Source organism: Charadrius vociferus, unplaced genomic scaffold (assembly GCF_000708025.1).
Source record: "Charadrius vociferus isolate BGI_N301 unplaced genomic scaffold, ASM70802v2 scaffold139, whole genome shotgun sequence".
NCBI classification, from domain to species: domain Eukaryota; kingdom Metazoa; phylum Chordata; class Aves; order Charadriiformes; family Charadriidae; genus Charadrius; species Charadrius vociferus.
The window spans coordinates 970,087-982,963 of record NW_009650169.1 but is presented as its reverse complement, the minus strand read 5'-3'; positions in this window follow the sequence as shown (position 1 = coordinate 982,963).

Here is a 12,877-nt window from a genome sequence, read left to right as displayed (position 1 = left end):
GGGAGCCGTGTCCCGCCTGAGAGCCGTGAGCTGCCAAGGTCAGCGAGCCGTCGGGGGGCGGGGAGGGGGCCGTGAGGCCGCTCCCGAGGCACCTCCTGAGGCACAGCCGTTAGCTCGCACCTTAGCCGGTGTTACCGGGTGAGAAACGGTACAGCCCTCACTGTGCTGCCTTCCCTGAGCAGGGAGAGCTGCCTGGAGGGGTGTCGGTGTCCCCCCCGTCCCCAGGGCTCTGTCACCGGCGTTCCCTTCACAGGGCGGGCTGGCGGGACTGCTGTTGGTCTGGCGATGGGCACGGGGAGGTGGGTCTGCTCAGGGTTCCTTCTTCAGGGACGTGAAGAAGGCCCCTCAGAGCCCACGACCTGGGCTGGAAGGGAGCTGGAAGGATCCAGCCTTTCATGGGAGGGAGCCCAGGTGAGATCAGCTGGCACCCTGGCCAGTCGCATCTTGAAAACCTCTGGCGATGGGGACTCTGCCACGTCCCTGGGTTCTGGTGATGGGTTGTTTTCACTGGAAAAAAAATGAAATTCTTGTTGCCCCTTGTCTTCTACATGTGCCTCCTTGTGAAGAGAGAGCCTTTGTCCTCTTTGTAGCCACTCTTTAAGTACTGGAATACTGCAGTGAGGCGCCCCTGAGCCTGCTCTCCTCCAGGGAGATAAGACCTAACTCCTTCAGCCTTTCCCCACAGGGCAGGTTGCCTTGCCCTTGGATCATCTTTGTGGCCCTCCTTTGGACCCTCTCCAGTCTGTCTATGTTTTGTTGAAATGTGGGGCCCAGAAGTGGACACAGTACTCAAGGTGTGGTCTGACAAGCGCTGAACAGAGCGGGATGAGCATGTCTCTGTTCCTGCTAGTAGATGCGGTAGATCCCTGTAGATGCAGCCCAGGATCTGATCTGCCTTCATTGCTGCAGCAGCTCGCTGCTGATTCACATTCAGTTTGTTGTCCACCTTTCAGCAAAGCTGCTCCCCAGCCACACAGGTCCCAGCCTGTACTGGGCTCCTTGAGTATGTCATCCCAGGTGCAGGACTTCACACTTGTCTTTGTTAAACTTTATACTGTTCTTCCTAGCCCGCTTTTCCAGCCTGCTCAAGTCTCTCGCTATGATAGCTTCTCCCTTCTCATGTGTCCACCTCACCACCCAGTTTAGTGTCATCAGCAAACTTGGCGAAGGTGCTTTCAATCCCATCATCCAGATCACTTGTGAAGATGAACAACGTGGGGCCCAGTGTCAGTCCCTGGAGGACCTTGCTTGTGACAGGCTGCCAGCCTGAGTAGAAAGCATTGATCATGACTCTGAGTGCAGCCTGTCAGCTAATTTTCTACCCATCTTCTATCCAATCTGTGTCTTGCCAGTTTGTCCAGTAGAAGGCTTCCTCATGGATGGAGGCACAGAAAGAAGACTTTAATGTAAGTGGCTTACAGGACTTTCTAGCTGAATTAGTTCCTGCTGCTGTGGCTGCCGAACCCAGGTGGATGTGGAGTGGAACCCTGCTGAAAGTAGGTCAATGGAGAATGGGTGTAGGATTGTGCGAGTAATTGCTTTTTTTCAGTTGAGCAACCAAATAAGAGGGAGGGAAGTAATTCAGAAGACAGCCAAAATAAATGTTATTATTTTCTTCTTGTTTTGGTGAGATGGGAAAAAAAAACAAACACAAAACTCCACACGTTTCAACTAAAACACGTTATTCAATCTGAAATAGTATTTGTCAGCTAGAAAAGAAAGCAAATGGTTTGCTGTTTAAACATTTTCTGTTATCCTGAAACCCACTGGTAACGGCTCTCCTCTGAGAAGTGGGAGGAGGTTCAGTTTCCCGTTTTGCCTGACATGATTTGGATCTGCATGTCAGGTAGCTCATCTAATCATCTTATCCACAAACACATATATTTGATTTAAGTTAACTTGCTGAGTTTCTCACCTTCTTGTTTTCTCTCTGGTCTTTGTTTCTTGATTTGTTTTTCTTTCGGTATTTCTTAGATTTTTACCTATTTTTCATTTTTAACAAAAATTCATTGCAACTTTGAGACCATACAGTCCACAGGCCTGTACGTACATCTGATGTAGGTTCAGATAGTCAATGAGGAGCATGCCGTCTGTGAACATGAAACTTACTTTTCTTGGCACTTGTTTCTAAATACACTACTGATATTTCTGCTATGGACATAAATGCTTACTTGCCAGCTGAAGTTTCCAGTAAATTAGTTTTATGTGCTAGAGCTCTGGGATTTTAGCAGACATTCACACCACACCATCACAAAAAAAGAACAGCCTGAGAAATCACAGAACATACCAGAGTTATAGTCAGAAAATGGCATTGAAATGCTGCAATAATTAGATTTTCTGCAATAATTAAATTTTATTTCCCCCCCATGTATTTAAAATTACTTTTCTGAAAATGAAGAAACAGAAAAGTTTTAGCATGCTTCTGGGCAGCATATGGGCTCCAGTGTCACTTGGTAGCAGACCCTGCTTTGCTGACTTAATGCGGTATTTAATTACTCCACAGTGGAGACGTTAAGATATTTTTCATACTTAAGTGGCGACCTTGAGGCTTCCACGCTAAGCTACTTGAGCAGCCCTGGAGCAGTCATTGTTTCTGTCTGTGCTTCGTGCATGCAAAAGGAGGGAGGGAATATGGAAATACATCCTGCTTATGTAAGTTTGAAACGGAGCATCTGACTCAGCAGAAGGATTTCACCGTTCTGTTGCTTGTCAGACCTGCTGCTTTTGTATAAAAGAGAGAGAGAGACATGAAAGGCACTAATATTGCCTGAAATAGTTCTTTTCATACAATTTTTATTACCTGGAGCTGATAAACAGAAGTCATGGTTTCAGTCCACTACCCTCCAATATGAAAAGCAATTAGTGTTATTTACTTACCACTATGCAGTCAAGTACAACCACATAATTACATAAAGAGCAGAACAATGACATGAAGAAAAATCCCCAAACTCCGTAGAAATTTAAACCACCTAATTATGCACATAGTTTGGAAGTACATGTTGTTACCAGTAAAATTTGCTTTCCTCTTCCTTCCTTGTGTTTCTTACATCCTTTGCTGTAATTTGTATTACATTAAGCTATTAGCTCATTGTGTTGAGGAATGTTTCTTAACCAAGTAACTGCTAGAATAAAAATGGGGAAAGGTCTTAGTTCGCTTGGCCATTAGGGAAAAATAATTAGTGTGAGTTGACCCAGTAATGGCATTCATAGTGGGATGTTAATGAGAATGTGATACCTAAAAATGGTCCGGATGCAACTTTCCAATGTGAGGTGAAATTGGTCCTTTAGCAGTTGCACATTACCATCCTGAGTGCGTTGAGGGTGATATTATGCTAAGACCTGATCTATCATTTTGGGTTGAGCCAGCAAGAGGTGACATAAAGGGGGGTCAGACCAAAGGTACCAAAGCATCCTGTGCTGGAGAGCTGCCAGCAGTGGGTGCATGTAGTGGCACATCGAAAAAGGAATGCGAGGAGCGACCATTCCCAGGTAGACTTCCCAGTTTCCAGCTGTCAGCCATTTAAGGATCTTCTGAGTCAGAAGCCACTTTCATACCTTTCTGTGTAATAGCGTTAAGTTGGCTCTTGCCTAGTCTTTTGGGTTTTTTCCCCCCATTTATACTTTTTGCTTCTATGAAGGTTCTCCTAGAGTGATCGGTTCTCTGCTGTCATTGTGTCTCACCCCCAGGTTGCATGTTTTCGCGTGCACATTTGATGGAAACCAATGCCAGGCACCTTCCTGGAGCTCGAGGGGAATCATCGGTAGACATGCAGCTTGTGGGGAAAAGGTCAGCACGTTTCTCAACACATCACCATGAGGGCTGTTCTGACCAAGGATGGGGTCTTGACTTGGAGGGGAGGGCGACAGCTCCTGGGAAGTTTTGCGTTGCTGGAGTTTACACGTTGGAGGCTTAAGGCCTCCATTCCAACAGTGCTGATTAGTGTGGTTTTCTCACATTAATCATTTTGACTCATTCCCTTTTTACCAAAAAATGAGGAGCCCACTGACAGCCAGTGGAATCACAAAGTTACAGGTAGCATGCAGGTTGAACATGAAGTCTGGCATTTAGCAATGCGAAGGAAAGTTACACTGGTGTTCATTATCTACAGCAGAGGCATGAATGTGCAGGGTTTTTTTGTTCCTTTTTTGAATTTAGTTTCGACAGCTTAAGAAATTAGTGCCCTGGCCACCCTCCTGCTGGAAGTTACCACTACCTGAGCTGCGGAGCGATGGTGAAAACACCAACATACCCAGACAAATGGAACTGGAAAATTTTTCTCAGTTCTTGTTTTTTATTATTTTTTTATTTTATTTTTTATTATTTTGATTTGGATTTATCCGTGTTCTCCTCTATGCTGGACAGCACTTACACCTCCATGCTACTTTTTTCAATCCACAAGCAGTTTCTAGACCTCCACATTTGGGTACTCATTGCAAGACTTCTGAAGCCAAATAAGCAGAAGTACTAAGCATGCAATACACTAATTATTGTAAAGAGAAATTATGACTGCTCACCATATTTGACGCTGGCTTGAATACCTAAATTGGTGTGCGCTTGGGTCGATAAACAGCTGTGGTAGAGGTCAGATCCACTGAGCAGTAAGGACTTAAATCCATTGCCTTACATAGCAGAATAGCCGAGGCTTGTGCTATTACCAGCACGTTCAGAAGGATCACAAATATTGCGGTATTTATTGTTTCTTAAAGCATCAGGGTCCAAGCAACTCCAAGTTTCATTCCCTAAGTAAACTTAGGTTTACCTCTGTCTAGTCAGTACTTCTGAAAAAAAAGCTTCTAATTCCTTTGATTGCAACTGAAAAACATGATTCTTAAATGCTCCCGTGCCACGGGCAACCCAACTGTAGTCAGTTGAAGTACACGATCCATAAAATCTCACAAGCAAATCTCAGGCTTTTCTTTTGGATGTCCTGACACAAATTTTTCAAGTGTTTGAGTTTATTACCACTGCTCTTCTGTAGTATACAGAGTCAGTGCACACACACACAAGCGCACACCCACACAGAGTTTAAAAGTGACGACGCTGCTTGCTTTCTCCTCAGACCTATGTAGTACTAGGCAAGTCACTTAAACTGGTTGCTTACAATCACACACTGATTTTTCCTCATTTTCTTACACCTGAGCTGACAACTCAGAAGAAAAGAATCCAGTCTTTTACCAGCGGAAGAGCTTTCATCTTGGCATTTTCCATTATTTATATTTTTGCCTTTGCATGCCAGGGGAGGTTTAGATTGGATATTAGGAAAAAGTTCTTCACAAAAAGGGTTGCTAAGCATTGGAACAGGCTGCCCAGGGAAGTGGTAGGGGCACCATTCCTGCAGGTATTTAAAAGAAGGTTAGACGTGGTGCTGAGGGACATGTTTTACTGGTGGTTTTCACAGAATCACAGAATGGTGAGGGTTGGATGGGACCTCTGGAGATCATCTAGTCCAACCCCCCTGCCAGAGCAGGGCCACCTACAGCAGGTAGCATGTTCAACTGCAGCAGGTAAGTGTTTTGGCAGTGTTAGGTTGATGGTTGGACTTGATCTTCAAGGTCCCTTCCAACCTAGATGATTATATGATTCTGTGATTCTTTTTCTTTGTAATCTGCAACATGTGTGCTTTCCTTCTGTTAAAAGGATAAAAAGGAAACCTGGTGGGTCATCCGGTGGCATTTTTCAGACCTGAGTACAGCAGAGGTACACCAGCAGACATCAGCACTGGTTTGCACTGGTGGAGCCACAGCAGGGATAAAAGTCCCCATGTCACATCTCTTACCCAGGTAAGGGCCCCCTCGGGATGGTGGTGTTTGTTTTTTTACCTTTAGCATTTGTTTGGTTACCAAGTCTTTCTTGGATGGACAATGTCGCGTATCTGTCTAGTCAGGACTTCCTCTCTCTGGTTCAGATCACCTTTCTCTGCGTAAATACTAGACACCATTTGTTCTTCGGGGCCCTCTAATGGCACTTTCACATCCCCATCCAGGGCTGGTTTTGCTTCTTCTGGGCTGTAGCGTAAAATAACTGCGGTTCTGAAACATCTTCCTCATGCCGGTGGGTTGCTGCTCTCTTGGCAAGTCCAGAAGAGGTGGACAGCTCTGGGGCCATACAGATGTGCCATTCCACCCCCCCACCCCGCCTTGGCAGCAGGGCTAGCTCTGGTGTAGGTGGAATGGCTGAGCCATGGCTGCCTTGCCGTCCTAGAAAACTACCTTTGCCCTGGCTACCTGTCAGTATGATGCTCTCAGGGCTGCTCACACAAAATAATCCTGGGGCAGCTTCTCCTGCTGCTGAGGCAGACAGCTTTGCTGTCCCGTGGACACAAGTCGCGCCCCTAAGCCAGCTCTGACTCTTGCTTACAACCTGGACTGCCATCCGTGGGCATAGTCGTCCAGACACCAGGACTGTCCTCCCGCTCTTAAAACAGACGGTCCATTTTAAAGACAGAGACAGGAAGTGTTTTTGGTTCCTGAGCATTGTATCCCCCAAGGAGAAACGGGTCACAATTCTGGATTTATATTAGGCAACAGTTCCTAAAAATGAGCAGCGATCGATTTGTGAAGCAGGGGTCGTTTCCCAGAATCACCATTTGGTAAGCACCTGTGAAGAGGAGCTACCAGATGCATTTCTAAAATAGAAATTTAATTGATGTTCTGTGGTTTGCATCTTGCTCTTTGATGGTGAAAACTTAACTGGAGCATAAGGCTCAGTGTCCTAAATGAGAGAACATCTGAGCACCAGGTGCTTTCCTACAAGTTGTTGTATTTTACTTCTAATCTTGATCTGCTTTCTCTCTTTCCATCCAGGATGGAGCAGCAGCGCTGCTGGACTACTATGCAGAAATGCAAATTGGTGACGGATTTTGAACTGACTGGCAAGCAAGAATGTCTACAGGGTGAGACTGGGTGCCGTGTGGAGATTTGCCCCCCGCCCCGTGCTGGCTGGAGATGCGACTTCCCCAGAGCACAAACCAACATCTTATAGATATTTTTGCCTGGGTTCCCAGCGTGTTTTAATGTATGATGTACAGCATAAACACTTTGTAAGCTCAAAGCAGTTCAGCTCACTAAAGTCCTTGTGCTGTATGTGGTACATGAGGATTAGTTTCATTGATTATCATTAAAATGTTGTCTCTGCTTATTTTTGCCTGTTACGAAGAACGTTCTTCTGGCTAAAGACAAATAAAATATTTTGTACCGTTTCCCCTAGTTAGCTGCAATAGCCTTGACGTAAACCCTTTGTGATTTCCCTATAGCATAACTTCTGCCGCCTTCCCAGACTCCCCAAGCAGGGCGCTAGCACAAGGATTTTTGACTGCAACAAAGGAGATGAGTTCCCAAGTATTTCTTCAATTGCTTTCACAAGGAGGAAAAAGGAAAAAAATAAAAATAAAACGCCACGTTCACTTTGCCCTGACTGACAGCATCCAAACCCGTGTCAATTAAATGGCTGCTGCTGGCAGCTAACGATGACAATGCTGTGGCGGGGGTGGAGCATGGTAGGTACCTACATGAGCGCATGGTAGGTACCCATATGCCGTCAGCTTTCACTTCTGTAACTGCGAGACAATTCACCACCTGAGAGCTCAGGCTATTCCTTCCGCTGGCGCGCTCTCCCTGCCTGCTCTGTGTACTAACACAGTCTGCGGAGCATCGTTGCTGACTCTTTAAAAGCTCCAGTGACTTGGCTAGGAAGTTGCGCTTGATGAAGCGTGTCCTTAGGGTGTCCTTGATACACTTTCGTGGGTGACACACTTCATCTTTTTACTCTCCGCTTCACAGGAGCATTCATTGTCCAGCTGAACCACATGTTCAGACAGGCTACCTGCCAGACATCCGTGCAAGCCAAGTCATTTTCATGACACGTGTGAGCAAACTTTCAAGGCTTTTTTTTTCATCTTTCATCTATGATGTCTGTGCTGAAGAAGAGGTGCTGCCGAGAAGAAACCGTAATTATGCCGGCAAGAATACTTATCTAGCACAAACTAGTTCTCCAGTCGAGAAAGTTTTCTGCTCCCCTGAGTTTTTAACATAGCTGCAGCTTTTGCTTTTAACAAGGCTTCCTAAAGTGCATGTTCTGAGTCATTAGCAGCTCATTACAAATGTCAAATAATTAATAACAAAATTTACACCCCAATTAACCCAAAGAAAAATCTAGTGGTCCAGAAATACTCTCATCAATCTTTCTTTAGACCAGTACTGCCCATGCTGGAAATTGAAAGTCATGAAATTACCCCTGTCCTGCTCCCTCCAAACCATGGCTTAAAAATCAGAAGCAAATTTTTTTTTTGTGGTTCAAACAGTCTGAATTATTTTGTTCGCCTCGTGGTAACTTGAGACAGTATCTCATACTTGGATCACGTTTTTAATTATGATTATGCAGCCCCATGATGGCTGCAGATTTCCTGTTTAAGGAAAGCCAAGATTCTCCCACACTTGACTGTTTTGGGTAAAGAAACAAATTTTCTTACTCTTCTAAAACTGCAGGTGTTGGTCACAGCGAATACAGGTGGTACGTCTCAAAGACAGCCTGTAGAATCAGGTGATGCATGGGACTGATTGTGACATTTTATCTTTGTATGCCTTTCGATTTACTTTTTTGTTTCTTAAAGCTTCTTGCCAGAGAAATACTTTTTTTCCCCCTTGCATTTAGGATTTTGCATGTTACATATTGTTTCTACTGGAGTGCTGCAGTGACAAGTTTAAGATTTTGGTGCACCACAGTCCACCGGGGCTAAAAAATGCAGCCGAATTTTCTGATACAATAGCAGAAACCTTAGCCCAAGAGCTTTACAAAAAGGCCATAGGAAATTCTCAGATGAAAAAATTGAAACATCACAACAAGTTTTAATACAGAACAGACACTTTAAATGTTCTCATAGCTGAAGCCTGCACAACCGGGCTGTTGTGAATTAAAATTTTGGCTCTCTAATCGTACAAAAAAAATAAATAAAAAAGGAAAATAAAGGGCTGTGAGTCCTTACAATGAAGCATCTCCAGATTTCCACTATCTTTTTTTTTCAGGGGTTTCCTCGACAAAGCAAAGCTGCGTAGGCACAAAACCTGTGTGTACGCTATGCCTAAATTCGGAGGATCTTGCACATCTACGTGCGTGAAATGAGTTCTCATCACCTGCTGCCTGCAAGCCAGGCGCACCCCCCTCGCATCCGAAGGCCCAGTTTTGTCCTGTGGTTTCCCCGCACACCCTCCCTCCCTGCGCCTGTGTGTGTTGCTGTTACTCAAACAGGAACTGTTTGTGTTCGCAGCCTTTAGCAGACGGTGCCGTTCTTTTATCTCCCTGTGGCATCTCCCTGCCAGTTGCTGATGCAGCCACGTATGCATCTGAGAGCAAATTTTCTCGGACAGCACTGCGAGGCAAAATGCTTTCCCTGTTTGTTTTCTGTCTCCTTTCCTCCTGGCTCCTCCTTGCCCCCTTGCCGGAGCCCTTTATAATATCCTCCTGCCCTTTGGCTGGTCTCCGTCCGCAAAACCAAACCGGTGCTTGGTGCTGGTGCTGGGACCCTATGTAGGTCATCCCCCTGAGCCGTGAATCGGAGCTGCGGTGGCCCTGCCGCCGCTTCTTTGTGCAGGAGGTGAATTGGTCCCATCATTCTTTGTGCCGCTTGCCCCTGCCCCTCTTCTGCTTCCTTGGCAGGCAGCAGAAGTCCACGCCGTGCCAGCCCACCTGGCTGCCAGCTGCACAAAAAATCCCTGGCTCATCAGGCCAGGAGCCCAAAACGACTTACAGACCTTCTCCTTCATGACCATGCAGGGCCACGAGCACAGGGCTCGTCCTACTGCTGGGAAACGCTTCTGCACCAGTGCCCTTTCAAGCAAAAGTCCCGCAGCCCACAGGGCTGCAATTTAAAATGTCACCCAGAAACGTTCTGCAGATGGAGCGGGGGATTGCTCTGAAACGCAGAGTGGAAAGACCCCTTACCCTCCCCAGAGCTGCAGGTCCGGCAGTTAAGTGAAAAGAAAAGTTGTGTGCAGTGAAAAAAGTGAAAAGTTAAGTGAAAAAAAAAAAAGTTGAATGATGCAGAGCTGTCCTCCTCATCAGCGTTCCTGCTTGACTCGCTTAGGTGCTTTTGAAACCCCTGTGAGCTCCCCCCCCGCCATTGCTTTGTAGGGCCCTCAGCACTGAAAACCAATCTCAGCGTGACCCTCAGTCCCTCTCCTACCAGTTTTCAGCCAGAGAAATGGAAAGCAAATCCAAACCTTTACCCCCATCGGAAACCTCAGTCGCGAGGCCGTCCTACCATTTCATACGCTGCTTTTACTTTTGAACCTTTAGACCCGTGACGCGTCCTCTACAAAGGTTAAATTCAAAATTAGCTGCAGGAGCGGAGAAAGGAAAGTCTGCCTCTCAGCCTACGTTACAGTCCCCAGCCCCCTCCAAAGCAAAATGGAAACGTCTCTGGTTGGAGACAGCCTACACACCAGCGAGCTGCAGGAGCTGTAAAGCTATTATTTTAGCTCCCGAGGAAAGTAATTACTATAGCAACCAACACATCCGAACGGCTCTTTGGCTGCTACCGAGACACAAACAACTTGTGCACAAAGGCACGTCTGAAACGCGCCGTGGAAAGCGTTCTCGGGTAGCTGTGTGTTTTTTTTTTTTTTGAAGAGCTTTATAAAAACGTGCCTAACCAGCCCCTGGTAAGTGGCTGCCAGAATAACAGCCAGCAATTGTACCGTGCTGTCATCCTAAAATAACCTCATCAATGGCTCCGTATATTTGCCCCTGAAGAGATGAAGCAAAAAAAAAAGTGCGGGCTCCATTTTAAACCCGTGTGCCGGGAAGTACGCAGCCGAGCTGAAGACACATTCAATAAACGGACAATAAAATGGTGGGGGGAAACGTCTCCCTTTTGTGTACCGGTGCAAACTCCCTGCAGGCTTTAGTGCCAGCTCGTACCCTCGGGCTCACACGAAAATTGTCGAAAAGAGGGGATTTAATTACAGCCTTGTAATGCCAGAGGGTGTAGCAAGTGATGTCTGTGCTCTTTTCGGTGTCTGTGCAGCAGCCAGCCCAAACCCACCCCATCTCCAGCTGCTGTCGCTATCAAGGAAGCCTCTTGGGCAACCGCGAGCTGTAATCGTCGGCCGTTGGTTAAGTATTGCTGCATTTAGAGTGTCTCCGTCACCTTCAAATCAAAACGCCACTGGTGTAGTAACAGCTTGATGGTTTCTGGGCTCCGGTGCTGAGACAAACAGCTGATGTTCCCCAAAACAAGAGATGTGGTCCAAGAAACCTGTCCCAGCAGTGCTGTCCAACGATTCCCCCCAGGGCAGACACAGACATGTCACCTGTCTCAAGGATGGTGAGTGGCCTTAATGTCACCCTCCTGCTCTGCTACACGAGGCCGCTCTGCTGAAAACAGGGGTTGTGGATCTGGGTGACTCAGAAGAGAGGTGGATCCTCTAAATGAGCACAACGTGTCCCTTCACAACCCTGAATTGCCTCTGAAGATTTTTATTTTTTTTTTCATCAGTTGAGTCCCTAAAGTCTTGCTCTGGGTCCAGGTTAAACTGAAAATCACATCTGGCTTTAAAATAAAGACAAAATTAAGGAAGGAAGTGCAGTGATGTAATTTATTACAGAAGTGCCTGAGGACCAACCAAAAAAAGGATCTTGTGATAGCAGGTATTGCATGACAGAAGGTTTTGGTTGACTGCAGCCTTTTAAGCGAAGTCACTTTAGTTTGGATTAAAGAAAAACATTGGGGGGAAAAAAAAAGCAGAATAAAGCATCCATAAGAAAAAAGCACAAGCATGTGCAAAATACGATGCCTCGCTTCTGCCTTGCAAAACAGCAGCTGCCCCACAGGCACCTGGAATTTCCAAGCTGCTGATCCCAGGGAAGTGAATTCTCCTCTGTAATTTTTCTCATAACAGGTTTATTTTCTGACAGCAGTTGACAGTGCATGAAGTGGCTCCCTCTCAAAAAAAACCAACCAAACCAAACCAAACCAGCCCAAAACAAAACAAAACACCCCCAAACCCCAAGCTGTTCTTTTTCACAGCGTGCCTTTTTATTAGCTCTTTGGTGGGGGAAAAGCAAAACCATTCCACCATTAGTGGTGGTTTTGGCAATGTCAGGTTGATGGTTGGACTTGATAATCTTAAAGGTCTCTTCCAACCTAGGCGATTCTGTGATTCACAAACATTTTGGGTCCTGGGCTGCAAAAGGCTTTCGGTCAGAGCAAGGGGAGATATGGAGAAGAGAGCTAGTGCGCTCTTCGGCTACTTGTGCGGGGCCACAAGGCAGAGAAGTGAAACCAAAGCCTTGGAGACGTGCAGCAAGCTCTTCTGCGTGTTCACGGGCTGTGGAAGTGCCCCGCTGCCAGCGGCAGGCATGTTCCGGGCGTGGTACTGTGGTTTTCTGCTGGGAAGAAAGAAGAGAAAAATGCAAGAAACTTGCATTTGAACCTCACTGTAAGCAAAACTCCGTGCCGCGGTGAATAAGGCCTGAAATGAACTCTCTCTTAAAAATAGGAATGACCAATAAAAGAAAACCCAGTGCAGTGAGATGCCGAACGTGGCTTGCTCATACCCTGCCTCTTCCTCTTCTCTGCCTCCCCCGCTCGCCAGAGATGTACAGGTGGGACACGTGTGAAGGCAAACAATGAGAAATCCTCTCGGTGATGGAGCAGGAGTCTTGAGGCACGTCGCTCAAACCCTGCAGCTGACATTGCTCCGCTGCCCTTGCTGCTTTGCGCAAGACTCACTCTTGCACAAGCAGGTTTCTTCCCTGGCTGATCTGTCAGCTCAGCAATTGGGTGGGTGGTTGACGAACAGATTTGTCTGTGGTATTGCTCTCGCACCTGCACCCTCTTAGATGTCACCGGGGCTCGAGTGATCTTGCTTCTGTGATGGT